Below are 12,719 nucleotides of genomic sequence, written 5' to 3' on the forward strand. Positions count from 1 at the left end.
ATTTGTTAAGCTGCAATAACTCTGCATATAGGTCTTCCTTAAACAAAAGGTTTGAACCTGCAGTTAAACTTGAATTCACTTGAAAATTGCAGCATACACTCTTTTCCAAAACATTCTCTTCACATGCAATTATAATTGAGATATAACCTTCTCATTAAGTCGGTGTTTTCCATATGCAAACAAATCACATGGGAGAGAGTTGAAATAAAGGGGAGAGATAATAAATGGAGTTTCTGTGGAGGACACGATGGCAGTGTTTGAGTTAGGTAAGTGATTGGAGAATCTCCTAAATGCAAACTCAGATCACAGGAAAGAAATAAGGTCTGACCCACATCACTGCAGAACTCCTGTTTTTCTGCAGAACTCCTGTTTTTCTGCAGAAGCAGCTGTTTCTGGTAAGAAAGTATGTAAAATAAAACCTGAATAAACCTCTCGCTGTGTTGTGCAATAGCACTTTGAGACAGTATGTTTTTTATTGTTTCTCTTTGAAAGTGACACCTTTGGATTGTTTTAGGGTAAGTTAGGATGTTTAATTGCCAGAATTACTTAGCAAAAGCAGGAGGCTGTTGAGACAAATTTGATTAAAGCAGATACAGAAGGATAAACTGTATTGTTTTGGGAGAATAATTTGCAATATGTCAGAATGTAATCTTCCCAAAATAAAACTGTCAAATTAAATAGAAATAATATCAAAGTGGAAATAACTTTTAAGTAGGATAATTTCATTTATACAGAACTGTGTTCTGAAACAGTGGAATCTGAAAAAAAAAAGTGTTCCCTTCTGATTCTTCATCTACTTATAGTTAAAATGTTCTATTAAACGTGTTGTTAGGGCTGTCAGATGCGATGCATCTTCATTACTATTAATATCAAAGGAGTTATCCTCTGTGGCACAATGACATGTGGAAGGAATGAAACAAAATCCATTTGCAGTAGTTGAAAATCTGTTATTGTAAAGTATATTTGCAGATAAATGACATCCCATTAAACAGGAGTGTTTTACTGAGCTCTGCTGCGGTGACTGTGACGGAGAATTGGGCGCTGCAAGTGTGAAAGTGGGTTGCTAAATGTAGACTTTGTATAATTGCAGTACTCCAGATAGCTCCTTTCTGCTAAGGTTACATTTTAAATACTAGCAAAGCAGAATTGAGTAGGATGCTCTTTTGTGCTTTAATTTTGGTTGGCGTGTTTCCTCTTTGATATTTTCTGGCTGTATCTGGTAGGACCGTGGGCTTGCTGAGAGTAATGGGAATGTTTCTACGTGTGCCCTGTTAACACAAATCGATGTCAAACTCTTCAGGAAGCTCCCACTACCCAGAGGGACCTCTAGGATTGGTTCTGACTGTTCTCTGGATAGGGCAGAGTTCAGGAACTGGAGGGCTAATGCACAACTGAGAGCAAAAACAAGGTGGTCAGCTGGTCCAACCCCCCTGCTCAGGCTGGGTCCTGTCCTGGTGCTTTTTGACTGTGACCAAGGAGGGAGGTCCCAATACCTGTAAGATAAGGTTTGCAGGGGAATTTCTTCTTGACATACCTAAATGAGATGTTCAAAGAGGCCAGAAGTGTTAATATTTGGCACAAAATTAAACTGCCCTACCCTTTAAAGTGTGTCAGTTGGAGTTGAGCACTTACAAAAATTGCTGTCATAAGGTTAAGGGGTGATTTTTTTACCACTATTATATATTGACCTCAAAAGAGGTCAGGTCAAAAGCAGACCCTCTAATATGGGTGTCTTCTGCACCTCTAAAGAGGAGGCAAAGTGGTGATACTTCAGCTTGAGTACCTATAGGGTCAGGAACACAAGCATAAAGAGCCTTTCTGAAAATCTTTTAGAAACATAGTTTATCAACCTAAATCCTATAAAACTAATAAATGGTGTGTCTTGTTAAACAACAGATAAAGTTTATTCTAATTTCACAACAGCTTCTTCAATTAAAAAAACAAGAAAAAAGACCCCAAAAACTTGAAATAGTGCTGCAGATTTTAGATTACTTTACTCTTACAGATTTGCTTGTCTCTGTAAAATCTGGACTGATAAAACATAGTTCTTCAATGTAACATACTGAGTGGCTGTCACTGCGTCAACAATAACCATCCATCTTCATAGTTATTTACTTTATCTTCCTCTAGTATAATAGAAATAATGGAAGAGAACAATTCCATGGTCTAATTGCCTCCTACTTTGAAAATAAGCTCAGTAATATCATCTCAACATTCATTTTTCAGTAACTTTTTTCTCTCCTGTTGTCTGTCAGGCAGGAGGGACCATTATGCTGTGACAATGTTATATTTTATTTTCCTTGTGTCTTTTAGAAAGACTAAGAGCCCGTGCAGTGCAAGTAATTCATTTAAATGGACATGCAGAGAATAATCTATCTAGATATCCACAGAGTAAGTTTATCTTAATAGACCACAATTGTCCTGGCTGACAGTCTACTAATTTAATATCTCTTTTTGTTACAGTTACTCTTTGTAAAATTTTTATGACTATAAAGCATTGAGATTTTTCAAGGGAAAAGCAGCTGATAAAAGGGGGGAAATCAAATGTGATTTCTTTTTCCTGTTGACAGTTTGTGCAGTGCTGGTGGTTTGGGCAGTTTGGTTTGGTCTACCTTTTCCTTCATTTCCCCAACACATGCACGTTCTGTGGTTCCTTAAGAGTTAATCACATTTTCCAAATGAAAAATTAGAACACTGTGAAATTATTTTTTCCCTAATAATTAGCTGTGTGATCTTTCCTTGACTGCCTTGTCCTTTGTGTGCTTTTCAAAAGAGACCCTTTGAATTGAAGTCAGGAGGGGGATCTCTTCTCTTTGTTCATGTAAGCCTAATCTTTTCCTACACCTGTAATTATTCTTTTATGATTGGCAAGGAAAAAGCTTCATATTGACCATATCCATTATTGGAGGGGGAAGACAGGTCTTTTCTTATCATTCTATTTTGGGAGTGCTCAGGCAATGCTGAAATGGGCAATACAAGCTTCACTCTGCAGCCTTTGAGCATTAGTCATGGAAGAACTGGACAAGAGCTCCGCTCTTGGTGTATCATCTGTGCCAGACATCCTTCTGATAATGGAGAGCATTCAGCCCAAAGGAATAAATTCATAACATTTTAGTCTCCATCCCTTGCACAGTCTCTCATCTTGGCCGGATTTTGAGGTTTATAAAGCAGAAATCCATAGCAGAGTGAGTCCTCTAACTTTCCGTGGTGGACAGAGACAACATAGAAAAATAGCTCATCTTCAGGCAGGCACTGCTTAAGTGAATGGCACTTTAAAAGTATGTAATTGTTTGTTGTTCAGAAATTGCTTCTAGAGTGACTAAGATCAAATATAAACGTTTGCATTTGGTCAGGTCAGTCTTCTTGTTCCAAAGCCAGTGCTGTCACTTCTTTGTTATTTCCTTAGTGCGTCGGTGGCCTAAGCTTTTGTTTAATATAATTCTGCTTAAAAATAGATTTCCCCCCTAAGAGCTAATTGTTTATTCCCTGTATGAAATTCATCCACGTTAGTCAGCACAGCTTAAATTATTACAGTTGTTTAAAACCCATTAAGTGTCTTTTCACCCTGTGCAGCATATGTGGAAAGAAACCAGAACTTCCCATGGCAAAGCATTCTATTTGGCCATAAATTTTAAGAAGACAACCATGTGTCTTCTCAGTCACTGTTGCATAGGAATGATGTAAATATTTGCCTCAGAAGAGAAGCTCAGATAAATTTTGTGTTAAGGCAGAACTTCTAAAAGGTGCAGAAAGCTGAGCTGTCAAGACAAGCGATGGTTCCTGTCACAGGAGGAAGTCTGATTCTCTCAGTTAATTGCTTCTTTATCTCTAGGATCACGAAGAAGGTTATCAGGAAAGAAATGAGAGATGTGTCATCAAATGTGTCAGCTGCACAACCACCAGAGATACTCAGGGCTGTTTGGTTGCACTGAGCCGTAAATCTTTCCTTTGGGGAGATTCAAAGAAACCTTTTGAATCACCTCTTTAAATTACATAACAAAGTAATGATTAAGAACTCTTGCTCTGCTAAATCATTTTACATTCCCAGTCCGTTAGCCATAGTACCTTTATGCCAGTGTTCAGTGTGTCTACTGTGTTACATACATTCTTTCTTAATTTAACCTGAAACTCCTAAAGTATTTTATATTGACTTGTTGAAATAGCAAGGAAAAAGTGCATTCTGTACTTCAAAAAGTGTCAAGGAAAAGTTATGTTATTAACCAGTGTCTCTGTAGCTGTCTGATGCCCTAGGACTGATTTACTTGAGCATATTGTTTCAGCTGCAGTAGTGTGTAATATTATGCACTGTGAGACAGTAGAGAATTAGAATTTGATTTCAGAACTAAAATATAACTTTAAAACAAGTTATAAAAATTGGTTTATGTATTTTATGGACTGCTACCAGCATAAAGTACACTTTACCAGTCAGTCATTGTAACATCTAAGAGCAATTTGGTTTATGTATCAACTTCTATGAATTTTAATCAAGTAAAATTGTTACAACTGCTGCTCAATACATTCCAGCTCCTTTTGTTAGAGGTGTACTGATGTTTGAGATGGAAGGCTGGATAGAAGTTCTCAGTCAGAGAGGGGTGACTGCAGAAAGGCCACGGGGACGTTTGAGGGCTGATTCCTTCAAGCTCTTCTACCCCAGCACCAGATTTGCCTGTTGGTTGCACACTCCCGGTCTGTCTTTGTGACACAACCATAGTAAGGAAATCCTGAAATCTGTGAATCCCCTGGTGCTTTCCAAATAAGATGATGTGCATTACAGATTCAGTCACCTAAATCTTTCCAGAAAATGAGAAGAATTTGTTTTCATTTTTGACTTCCTCACGTTTCTCTGTGATGGTGAGATGTCCTTAGGCTTAGTGTAACTCTTAACAATGGTGTCTTTGTGTTCTCAGTGGAGTGTTGTGATATCAGAGCTATTTTATTTAAAACATAAGGAATTGCACTCCCCTGAGCTCAAGTGGGGTAACTGAATATTTGGTAACACTGTTTCTGCTTTTCCCTTGATTTATTATATTATGCAGAGATACCTTTACACTTGAGTTTAAGGCTTCCCATCCAAAGGAATCCACACAAAATCTTAGATTCACCAGGTGTTCCAGCCTGCAGTGATCATTTCTGGCTCACAGCCACTTAGTTAACAAGCTCTGTCTTCGTCTGCCTACTTGGAAACTTATACTTAAGGAATGTAGGTGAATATTTTCATGGATGAGATAAAACTGCATGTGATTGTGCACACTTTGAGTGTTTTCAGCATAACCTAAACTCAGCAGTGTTTGGGTTCATCCACCTGGCCGTGAAAATAAAACCTGCTGTCACATCAGTCCCTCTCTTTCCTTGGATTGCAAATTCTCTTGGTCAGAGGCTCTTCTTGTTCAGAAAGCACCTCGTTGATACAAATAACAATAATGTAAAACAGCTTCCCACAGAGCTGCACAGATTCCTCCCTGTGCTGGTGGCTGCTGCAGATTTATTCTGGGCTTTTCCAGATTACAAGTTTGCCATCCAGTTCCTGCTGCTAATGAAATAGAATAAAACTTTCACAGCCAACAAATAAAAACACACTGCAGACAGATCTAGAAATCAAAGCCATTAGCTATGAAACGTGATACCAAAAGTGAGTCTGCCTCCTTCCCCATCTTCAGTCCCATCAAGAAAGGCACAGTCTGGCAAGAAGAAAAAAGTGAGGGTGGGAGTGGGACTCAAGATACCTCAGAGTTGTCTTTGATAGAACTCTAACAGCACTTAAAAGGAGGCTGAAAAATAATTTTGCATTTATATATAAATAGTAGGGGGTTTATGATGTGAAACATTTCTCTTATCCCTTGTCCTTTCTCACTGTCATTGGTACAGGTAATAGAAACGTTGAAAACGTAATCTTGAAAATATCCAAAAACCAAGATGAATACTAAAACGTACCCAAGTTTGTAATGTAAACTGGTTTGAAATTCAAGCTGACTATGAAAAATACTATTTTGTATCAGTAAAGAACTTCATCTTACTGACTGAGGTGGTTTCTGGAATACTGTGCTCAGTTCTGCACCACTTGATCAGAAATATTTAGAGAGTGCTTAGAGACACCAGAATAGTCAGGAAACATCTGAGCAAAAAAAAAAGAGAAAATGAAGGCTAAAAAATTCAGTAAGTAACAATGACCAAAGCAGAAAGCAATAGGCTGCAGATGTCTGCAGGGTATTAACAGTGAGGAGGGATAAAAATATTTAATGTAAGGCACAGAGGTGTTTAAGTGTAGGCTGAATAGCCAATAAAAGTAGCAGAATAGAGGCTAATATGCCAAAGGAAGTAAAAGGATTATGTAAGTCTTTAAAAATTAGATTTGGCAAAAGGCCATGAAATATGCTATTGGAAGGAATATAATATTGGCAGGGAATTTGTACTAAGATATATTCTCCATCTCTTACAGTCTAATCAAATGCAGAGCTCAGTTGGATTCCTGCGTGCCTGTTTGAGGCTGCAAGTGTAGACTTTGCCAGCTGGGATATTTCACTGTGTACATGTAGTTTTTGTAATCTTGTCTTTTAGAAACGTGAACACTCACGCAAAAACAAGAAAGGTGTGTTTTAACAGTAACAAAATCGTCTCCATGTTTTTCACTTGGGGTTTTTTCTGCTCGATTATATCCCTCAGAATATGTAGGAGTCAATGAAACTGTCCAAGTTTTTATTAATTTGAAGTAAGTCCTTATGTCATTTCTGTCTTGACTACATATAATCATAAAAAATATGGCTTGAGAAAGGAGTTATATCTGTTATTTTATGGAAGCTTTCTCTCTTTTTTCTGTCATTTCTTTTATAGCAGTGTTGATGTAGCTGGGGAATTTCATGCGGCAGCTTTAGAACTACTCATAAAGAGAAGAAAAAAAGATAAATATTTGTGACCCATAGCTGGTGAGCAAGCTAACACTGAATTCCCAGCTGTGTCTTAGGTGGAACTTTCAGACAGAAAAAATGAAAATCTTTTTGGCCAAAGATTGTTTTTTCTATTGATAAAGGTGGGGCATAGAGGGGGAAAAAGAGCTTTTGGTGCCTCAGCTCACCCCAAACATAGGGATAAAGGTAGATATTTTTAATCAGATGTGCATCTTAAGAGATGCACATCTTTTTACCTCTACTAGGAAAAAAGAATATCTAAGAAGCATTTGTGAATGGACTGTGTCATCAGTGTGTTGCCCAGCCCATGGAGTAATCTTTATTTAACATGCCAGTGATGTGATAATTTTGTTGTGCTTTACTGAACAGGGAAAGCAACTGACTCTGTGGTGGTTTTTATATAAATAACAAGGTTTGAGTCTTCATTTATTTGCACTTCGTTCTGAAGTATGTAAAACTAAGCATTAAGACAGATATTGTGCTTTAATCTTACCTGGGTGTGGGGAAGGTGGTCTTTGAAGGCCCTTTCCAACCCAAGCTGTTCCATGGCCTACTCTGGCTAATCCATGTGCTGTGTCTTGGAGCTGGTGATAACATGTGCTGTCCTTTTGTCGTGTGTGGGGCGGAGCAGGGAGGGAAGGAGGTGCTTTGGAGGCCTGATGGACAGGGCAGGTCCCGTGACACTCTGAAGGGGAGTGCAGGCTATTGAACTGCGGGAATAGCAATTTGGGAGACAGATCTGTGGGAAAGTAGGTTTTATGGAACAAGTTTCTTCTTCTGTATGCAAGCCATGGGTGTATAGGTGGAACTGAAATTGTGTCTCTAAAAAAAAACCTGGGCATTTTGGACAGAGTGACGCAGCCACGGACAAAGTCAGACTGGAGCAGGTGTGGTGACCCAGCTGCAGGTGCCTGCACATCAGGTGAGGCCCCGTGGTCTCTGCTGCTGAGAGATTAGGCTTTGAAGTCCTTCCAGAGTTGAGCCTTCCAGATATTTTCAGCATTCAGTGGCTGTGCAGAGCCTTGTGGTGCCAAGAGCAGGGGGAAAGGGCCCGGAGCCGCAGGGCTGGGCAGTGTGCACTGGATCAGGGAGGACTTGTCCTTCAGCCAGGCTCTGCCTGCTGTGTGTGTTGGCTGCTGTGAGAGCTAAAGCTGGAACTGGCATTTGAGGAAGCATTAAATAAGAAGCAAATGTGCTGTTGATAATGAATGTGGTGCTAGGAGCTTGGATCATAACCTCTGTCCATTTTGAGCTGGATGACTATAAAATACATGCCCCATTAGACTGAACAGCCATGCCACTGTTTTATCTGTGACAAAATACCATGCACCCTTCCAACCAAGATGTGAAACTGTACAAGTGTGGGCTGTCTAATGAGGGGGTGCAGAGGTGTAATGCCTAACATTTACTGGGAGCCAGACAAGTGTCGGCACGAATCAATGAACAGCCCTGAGAATTTATCTGCTGCTGGTGGGATGCAGTGGAGACAAGCCAGACTAAGCAGGCAGAGCAGAGCAGAGCAGCCCAGAAGTGACCTGGAACAGGTTCTGAACCACTCTGTCACCCTGAGAGATGGGCTGTCGTGCTCAGAGCTCAGGCAGCATGTTGGGGGGGTTGTGACTGCAGCACAGCCACCTGAACTGCTTTCCCTTAACAAAACTCACTTTCCTGCTGTACTGGCCATCACCACATCACAGGAACTTAACTGGATAAATATGAGCAGATTCCACATGCATTTTAGGGCCACTTTGGTTTTGAGTTCTGTCATACTCTGAGAACTTACCTCTTCATACTCAGTGTTTCACAAGCAGGCAAAGTGTTAGGTGAAAATGCAGCCAGCAAGTTTTCTATTGAATCCTGTCTGAGCAATACCCAGGGAAAAATATGTAGCAGTAGGATGTTTGTTCTGTTTCAACTGACCTGGGGGTTTTTTTGACCTTTATTTTAAAGGAATGCTGCATTTTATTTCTGTTAACTGCAGAATAACGAGATCACTTAGCTGTTTAGTAATAGTAACTTCTTTCATCTAAGTACACTTTAATTAAGAGCTAATAATGCAGAATTTCAGACAGAATCCTGAAAATACCATGCTAATTGCTTACTTTACTAAATACTGTTGGCACCAAGTATTTATAACCTTCACGTTACCTTGCCATAATTAGCTTATTCTCATTAACCGCTACCTCAGCCTCCAACAAGCGAGAAGTTGGTGAAAGAAGTTAGAAATATTTCTTAAATCTCTTGGTTGTACAAATGATTTACCCAGATGAAAGAGTCTAATTACTTGAAAATATGTAATTGGACCATCATCAAGATCATTATTGTATGTGATATAAAAACAACTCCAAAGGAAGACCCAGTGACGTTTAAAACAGTGTGTTCTGATAAAAACTTTTGATTGAAATCATTTGAGCAGCGTTTTCCAAAGTGGCTACCTATATTTTTTGGATCCTTTAGTGGACCTCAAATTCAGCTACCCAGTCACAGCATCTGAGCACATAAAATGAAGTTGTGGCTCCTGAATTTTTTTTCTTATGTTGGACACTGAAAAACTTAAGGTGCACATATCTGGCTCCAGCCTGATACCTTATTGACCCTCTGAGGGGAAACTGGGTTGCCTGTTCTCTGCCAGCAGAACACTTTGCACAAAAAGCTGAAAGTTTTCTTTGGTTTTTTCTCTTGCCCTCTCTGTAGTGTCAGCTCTGTTAGGAGAGCACACAAAGGCAATTTAAGCTTTCTTCTCCTTTTGTCTGAAGGATATTCAAAATATTTTTTTCAGATACACCCAGTACACCCAAAGCAATTATTCTTTCTCCTGTGTAGGTTAAATGTTTATGATAATGGGTGTCAAAGTGCTATTCTGGAAAATCCAGAAAGAGTAGATGTTGAATTTTAATGATGTTCCAAAATACATAATTTATCATGAGGGAAACATTTTTCGCAGAAGCAAAGTAGTCTGTCCAATAAAATAATGATTCCCAGACGTTTGGGAGGGACCTTCATTGAGGCTGTCTCCTGTTTCCTCTTGTCAGAGGGTGGAAAGGCAAAGTGATGTCACAGAGAGTGCACAGTAAAAGGACATCACACCAGTTACAGCTCATTAAACCTCTGTACTAAGAACTCCGTTCAGAAGCTAAAAAAAATAGCTTTAGTTCTGTTTCTTTCCTCTCTTGCAGGGGTTGGAGTAAAGAGGAAATCTGGTATGGAAATTAAAGTTACTTTTGCATAGGAGCTCCCATAAAGGGGCTTGGTGTGCTTAACTGGTGTGCTTTCACACTGCACTTTCTATTAGGTTGTCCTTCCTTTGCAGAGCATTCTTGCCTTTATCAGAGAGCCAACATGGCATTAGAAGTTTTTCTAAAAGCAAAGTAATTCCTAATTTAATGGCTCCTTTGATAGTATTGTCAGACAGAAAATAGTAAAGCAAAGGTTGAGAGATGAGATCTGCTTCCCAAAAAAAAAGGAGGAAGAGAAAAGCTTTTTGGAAAATTATGAAGCTGACCTTGCTTTTGTTGGTGACATGAAAGCCTGTACTGAAGTGTAGGATGTTAACGCTGCAGCACCGTGTCTGTGTGCTTGCCAACTGAGTTAAATCCACGTGCTTACAAGTAGAATTTCGCTTTTCAAGTGGTAAAGTTCCTTAGCAGCTTTTGAGCAGGAAAATAGTGGTAAATATGTTGGTATGACTGCACAAAGAAGTCATCATTCCTCTTTGGAAGCAGAGTTCAACAAGGCATTCTTGATTGATTTCTTTGATCAGTCAAGACATTTGGGTCTGAGTATTTTTTTGTTGATGCTGAAGAAATTACAACTGTCTGTTTACCAAAGACAAGTTAGCACTTGTAACTTCTCTGTGACAGACTCTGAAGTGAAACCATGTGAAGAGATATTTGAGGACAGGAGGCAGGATGGTTTCCTGGCTGTGCAAGTGGGAAGCAAGTTTGACGATAGGAATTTTATCCTTGGCTTTACAGCTGATTTACTTGAGCAGAAGCTTTTGACAGCCCATGGCATCTGTCTATGCCTGTTTGTCCTGTTTGTGAGATGAGAAAATATGTTGTTTTGCTGCTGGGAAAACTTTTGTCTATTCCTTGGATTGTAAAAGGGGCTTTTTCTGAGGTTTTTTTTTTTTGGACTCTTGGTGAAGAAATCATATGTAATCATATAATGAATCCTCACATTTGATTTCTGGAACGAGGAATTTCCTAAACGTAGTATGTAAGCTTAGGAAAAATTGAAAAGAAAGTACTATGTCTGTGGAAGTGGTTATGCAGCCAGTGATTTATTTTCATTACAGCACCAGCAGAAATATAGCATGGACTAAATAATTATTTATAAACATATGAAGGCTTTACTAAATAGTTTTAAAATACTATCTTCAGTACTAATGTATTTATGTAACATTTCATACAGACACTCAGAGGGTCTGTTCATAAGCAGTCATAAAATATACAGAAAATATCAGCAGCTCCCCTTCAGCATATAAAACAGCATGCAAAAAGGAAATTTTGGTCTTTTTGTCCCCCTACTTTTCTCTCTTTCTGATGGAAACTCACAGTACTAGGCCCTGCCATCTGCTACTGTATATTCTTCATGAGTTTTAACATTTTGTTTTTAGAACCTGAAAGATGAGTAAAATGTCAAGTCGCCCAGAAAATAATCACAGGCACGACAACTCAAATGTTGGCTCAGAGCTTGTCTGTGCAAAAAGTGGTTCACAGCAGGTCTGGGCCCTCCCTCTTGGCAGGTGGAGCAGGTACCCCCTTGGTATTAGCTGGTATTTCCCAGCACAAGGTGAGAAGTTGGGAACTGCACCAGCAAAACTAACTCCCAGAGAAGGAGTTAACTCTCTGTTGTGTTATTATAAAAATGTCATGGGCTTCTTGCTACCTGTTTGAAAGCCTGGATCTCCTCCTTCTTCCAGTTCTGGTTTTGCATCCTGCTGGGACCAGACTGGAGCTGACAAGCTGGGAAGGTGTTAGAGAGGTGCAGGATAAGATCTTCAGCTGGAAAAATGCTCACAGCTCTTAATAGGGAGGAAAAGAACTCGCAGCCCATTCGTGCCCCCTGGCTGTCAGGCTGTGTGTGTGGCCGTATCCTTTGCCTCCTACCTCCTTAACGGTGCAAAGATACAGTCATTTCATTGAATCGGTTCCCAGCAGCTCGAGGATGGTTTTCATAAGAAATCCTGTGCACATTTGCTACCTTTCATTACAGTCAGAAGCCTCCTCAGAGATCTTTGCGCTCTCAGCCTCTGCAAAAGCCCTTGTTACAGCATTGCAAGATTTTGCTCTTAATATTCCACTTCATAAGTCTGGAGCTTGTTTTCAATTACTTCCCTTCAGTGCTTCATTTTACTCATTCCTTTAGAAAGTCCCTTGTTCACAGGACATTTTTCAGGCTTTGCAGTGAAAGAAGATGCTCTTTACCAGGTGAGTGCTGGAAAAGACCTGAAGAAGAGCTCACGTGCCCTGGTAAGGTGGATATTGCCTCCATCAGCAAAATGGGCCATATTTTAAGGGATTGTAACTTGACTGTACTATGCCTAAGACCTAAACTGGACTTGAGTTCTGTGCTAACATTTTGTTGTCTTTGGCATACCAGTTAAAAAAATAATTGTAGACAAATTGCTTACATAATGAAAAGGTCCAGAGAAACTGTAATTAAAATTACTGGCTTATATTTTTCAAGGCACCAAGTTGTCACTGAACTGCAAAAGTAGGGAACCCTCTAGACCGTTAAACCTTTGAAAATCTCCAGTCACTTTTTTTGTGCTTTTAAATATGGTCCTCCTTCATAACACACTTAGTTACTCAT

The 12,719-nt window shown here is 39.5% G+C and overlaps 1 protein-coding gene across 18 annotated transcripts in view; it reads left to right on the forward strand.

Annotated features, from left to right (window-relative positions):
* The window catches only part of LOC108502308 (bifunctional heparan sulfate N-deacetylase/N-sulfotransferase 3), a 217,583-nt gene that overhangs the window by 172,991 nt on the left and 31,873 nt on the right, over positions 1-12,719 (forward strand). The gene's annotated exons all lie outside the window — the stretch shown is intronic.

The sequence above is a fragment of the Lepidothrix coronata genome, unplaced genomic scaffold, assembly GCF_001604755.1.
Source record: "Lepidothrix coronata isolate B3197 unplaced genomic scaffold, Lepidothrix_coronata-1.0 Scaffold116, whole genome shotgun sequence".
NCBI classification, from domain to species: domain Eukaryota; kingdom Metazoa; phylum Chordata; class Aves; order Passeriformes; family Pipridae; genus Lepidothrix; species Lepidothrix coronata.